This window comes from Pteropus medius, unplaced genomic scaffold, assembly GCF_902729225.1.
Source record: "Pteropus medius unplaced genomic scaffold, Ma_sr-lr_union100, whole genome shotgun sequence".
NCBI classification, from domain to species: Eukaryota; Metazoa; Chordata; class Mammalia; order Chiroptera; family Pteropodidae; genus Pteropus; species Pteropus medius.
Window position 1 is genome coordinate 9,644,361 of NW_024353517.1, and position 4,226 is coordinate 9,648,586.

Sequence of the window (4,226 nt, forward strand, 5' to 3'; positions counted from 1 at the left end):
CTCGTTAGCATAAGCAAGGCCTCCCCAGGCTGCTGGCTCTCTGGGTCCCCACGAAAGGCTTCTCTGGAGCTGTAGGGAAGTTACCTAGGGACTACATGGATTATTTGGGCTCAGGTGCCTGAGAGGCCATGGCCAAGACAGAGGCTTGTCCCACCCACTTCAGGGCTTTAAACACTGAATTGGCCTTTCATTTTAATGGGAGTAAACCCTCAAGTCTTCAAGCTACTTCACGACAGTGTCTCCAAAAACCCCAGTTTTACAGGAGACTCAGCCTGTGCAGCTATTTTTCACCATCTCAATCCCATCCCTCAAACAAACAAACAAAAACGACATCTGACCCCTAGGAGAGGATTTCTGTTTAAGGGACCATTGGTGTCCCACTGATGACATTTGTATTTAATACAAACATTTTAGCCTAGACATTTCTCTGGTGTAAATGCTGACTCAGGAAATGCCTGGGTTTGCTGCATATACATTGAAAACCCTGAGAAGCCTGCTCAAAGTTCATGTAATTCAGGGACGGGATTATAAGGGAGGCAAGGAAAATGTGGAGAATCTCACTGGGCAGGGAGCCGGGACTCTGTTCTGACTGCAGCCAACTCCCTTTGGGATCCACAGAAAGGCACTTGCCCTATTTAAACCTCTGTTTTCTCATATGTTAAACGATCTGTAAATCTTCCTGACTAAGGGCCCTTCCGGTTTTGACATCCCTATTGTTCAGTAATCGAGAATGCCAGAGGCAGGCTGGGTGACTTGGCCATAGCGAGTAGTTCAAATAATAAGAAGAATTTTAAAATATCAGAAATCTTCAGAAAGTTCATATTTTGGGACCCCAGTACTTCTATACCGAGGAACGTAAACCAAGGAGATCATTAGACAAATGCCTGAAAATAAGAGTATTTATGAGACCATAAGGGATTAAATAAAGTATACTGTATCTATATGATGGAATACCCTGGAACTATTCCAAATAACACCATAGAATATCATAGGCATGGACAGATGCTCACTGTATTTTGCCATGCAAAAATCCAGGGTTTCTAAACATGACCTCCCGCATGAAGCTACTTCTACAAAAATATATCCATAAATGTGTCTAGACCAAGGTCTGGAAAAATCTACACCAAAATGTTCATAGAGGTCTTTAGGGGCTAGGATACTAGGTGATTTTTGTTTTCTTATTTACACTTTTCAATATTTTCAGTACTTACAATGAATATGTATCATTCTTAGAACCAGAAAAAATAGAAATTAAAGGAAATAAAATCTCGGCTCTGAATACGTGTATTATTTTCACATCTCAGCTTTCACTCAGAAAATAACAATTATCAATAATCTTAAAGGGTCAGGGAATAAATGATTTATTAGCTAGAGGTTCTTGGTGAAGACTTTGGATGACCAAAACTGTTTGATGTCTACACAACTCTGGATGACTTCGTTTCAAAACTGTAGAGACAAAATGTATGAAGATCTTCAAATAAAGAGCACTCGCCTGGTGCGTACCCTTAGGATTCCAGAGTGTCAGTCTTGCAGAGGCTTAAAGATGATCCAGGCCAGCCCTCACATTATGCAGATGGCAGGAAAGGAACTTGGCTTCAAGCCTGAGACCTGGTTACAGTAAAGCCAGGACTAGAATCTGTCTCCCAACCCCCATCTCTTGACCAATGCTATAGAGACACCTTCTCTTTCTATGCCCTATAGGAGATGCAACAGGTCGGGATTTCCTTCTGGAGCTCTCTAGGTAAGAATTCTGAGGGCTCGAGTTACTCTCTTCTCAGTGGAGGTCCTCAGCTCTGGAACGAGGCCTCCCTGCTGCTCCTGAGTCTTGAGTGGGCACGTGAGGAGCTGGAGCATCCACGGCACCGCTACTTCTTACATGCCGTGGCTTCAGGCCATGCTGTCTTCTGAGAAGAAAAGTTTGTTTTCTTTGAAGTATGTTGCTTTTCTGGGTTAATTCATCCTAAGGAAAGATTGGAAAACTCAAAATAGTGGATTATCTGAATACTGCTTACAAGTTCTCCGGGAACACACTCACAGCTGGGGATGCTGCTCCTGCCCTCAAGGTGCTCAGAATCTAAGAGGGGGAATAATCGATACGAGCAAGGAGCTTTTAAATAACACAGCCCGAAAGAGCCTGAAGAGGCACGGACCTAATATATCCTGGGAAACTCAAAGGAGCTTCTGTTTCGTTTGGAGAGAGGAGAATCCTGGACGTCTTCCAGGAGAAGAAGGTGACTGTTGAGATAAGTCTTTGGAACACAGAAAAGATGTCAACAATTGGAGGTGGAGGAAAGCCGGGGGTGAGGAGGCAGTAAGGACAGTCTAGATGCAGAACACTATGGCGGAGTTGAAAGAGAGAAGGGACAGATGTGGCCGGAGCTCAGCACCAGTGTGAAAACACAGCAAGAGAGCCAGTGTTGGAGGGATGTGGGGGTCACGTCTTGAGGGGCTTGGAGATCCTCTAAATGTGTTTAGACGTATCCTACAAACAAAAGGAGGCATCACCTACAAGATTGTGAGCTGAGCTGTGTTTTAGGAAGGTTTTCCTCACAGTGGAGGAAAAAAGACAATCAAAGGCAGTGGTTTCAGAGAGAAAAACAGAAGATCCTGGCCCCCTTCCTTCTTCCAAGTGGTATGAGGAGAGAAACCAAGCCCTTCAGTTCTCCTAGGACTTCTGGAAGCTCTTACGACTTGTAGAGAGAAACCTCTGAGCTGGTTGTTTCAAGAGCATTAGTTGGGAGCCAGGAATGGTAAGTAGTGTCCTTCCTTGGTAGCCCGTGGGTGGTAATAGGAGGCTGGCGTCCTCCCCACCACCATCAGGAGAAATCCTGCCCCACTTTGAGAGCCGTGACCCCAGCGTACTTCTGAGTCTGGAACTGGAATGCCACATTTTCCAAGGAAGGGATGCCTCAGGAAATAATAAATCTCTCAAGATTTACGGGTCAGGAAATTCCTTGTGGAGAGTAAACAGAGAAGAGGTGAGGCAGAGGTGGGGCAGGGCAGGGGAGCGGCTGCCGAGGATCTTCCTGGCATAAATAACGGGGCTTGGCTGTGCTTGGAAGTTTGTCCATCAGAACCGCGGTCGGGAAGGACTTTAAAGGCAATCTGCTAGACTCCCTCTTTTGCTCTTCCCTCATTGAATTCATAGCTCTTTCTCTGCAAAATGATGAGGATGAACTAAATGACCTCTCAAGTCTTTATCCATGGGTCATTTGACGTTTGTAGTAAAACCAGTGTTCTCACTCTGGGCCCTGATCACACTGTGGGAGTCACTCTCCCCAGATGAAAATTGAGTCTCAACATCACCCATACTGGGGCTGAAGGTTAATGAGAGGACATCTGGAAACTTCCCTCTGAGGGATACATGTGGGCCTGATTACCTTCTTATTTATTGTCTTTTTACTCTGGAGATAGTCCCATATACTCACTCTAAGGAACAATAACAGAAGCATGCACACCATCCCAACACACTCTCCAAATTACCTACAGCCCAGCTTGCAGCTGGTCGCCATGTATGAATTTACATACAACATAGACTCAGGCACGCACACACCCACCCACATATACTCACTCTTACTCCCCTACTTCTGTCCGATGTCAGATGTCAGTTAACGGTGACTTCCCTGCACTGTCAGAGATCCCAGACCAGGCTTGCCCCTATCGCTGGTAAAATCCTGCACCCCACCCGCTCTCCCTGCCCTGCCCCGGCTCCCACTGCAAGCTGGCTACTAGTTTCTGCCAGCAGATGGCGCTCGGAGCTCTCAGACGACCAGGTGGAATCCTCAGGCCTGAACTCCTGGCCTCCCCCACCCCCACCCTTGGAATGGGATAATTTGGGAGTCATCTGTGGGAGGGCTGCCAAGGACTTAAATTTACTACTTGGAACTTGGATAAGATTCCCCAAATGGGGCACTGGAAGGGAGAGAGGAAAAGGGAAGGGGGAGCAGTCCCCCCAGGGGTGGGGGTGGGGGGTGAATCTGGCCAGGGCCAGGACAGCTCCAGCGCTGGCCGCCAGAGGAGTCCTTCCTGCAAGGTCCCACCCAAAGAGGTGTCTGAAACAAGGGCCGGTCACACCCTGGAAATGGAAATGCTTTCACTGGTGTGAAAACCCAGGAGAACAAAAGGATTCACAGACAAAAAATGAAGCCAACAAGAGCTTTGAAATCACGTCCATTCCTTCCACTCCCAAACTCTGACTCATCTCTGAACCCCAGTTTCAACCTCTC

At 46.8% G+C, this 4,226-nt stretch overlaps 1 long non-coding RNA gene across 1 annotated transcript; it reads right to left on the bottom strand.

Annotated features, from left to right (window-relative positions):
• Nucleotides 1-1,337: 1,337 nt before the first annotated feature.
• On the bottom strand, nt 1,338-3,668 carry LOC120592845 (uncharacterized). Its single transcript, XR_005650217.1, has 2 exons — nt 3,572-3,668; nt 1,338-1,960 (listed from the first exon to the last, which is right to left on the bottom strand). It is a non-coding gene; the product is annotated as an uncharacterized LOC120592845 (long non-coding RNA).
• Nucleotides 3,669-4,226: the final 558 nt, after the last annotated feature.